Here is a 362-nt window from a genome sequence, read left to right as displayed (position 1 = left end):
GGAGATAACACGCGGGCCCTGGCACCCGAAGCCGTTGCTCCCAGCCCCTACCAGGAACACGCCTCATGCCTACCCAGAGCCCCCTCCCCTCAGTCCTTGCGCCCACTGGGCCGCACAAGGCTGGGTCTCCCCTCAGTCGCCGGAGCGGACCCGAAGCGGCAGGCTACCCGTCGGTCACCGGGCGCGGTTCGAGGGCCCCTTGTGTGGCAACCGGGCCGGCAAGGGCAGCCGCGTCCTCGGCCGCCTTTGGAGCCGCGGTTTGGGGAGTGGAGCGGTGGGTTAGGGCTCGGAGGCGGTGCCCGCGGGCGGGGGGAAGGCGGCCCGGCGGCGGGGACCTGCGCGGTGCCACGGCCCAGGCGACC

Source organism: Neophocaena asiaeorientalis, unplaced genomic scaffold (assembly GCF_003031525.2).
Source record: "Neophocaena asiaeorientalis asiaeorientalis breed wild unplaced genomic scaffold, Neophocaena_asiaeorientalis_V1.1 scaffold78, whole genome shotgun sequence".
Classification (NCBI taxonomy): Eukaryota; Metazoa; Chordata; class Mammalia; order Artiodactyla; family Phocoenidae; genus Neophocaena; species Neophocaena asiaeorientalis.
This window is presented reverse-complemented; position numbering follows the sequence as displayed.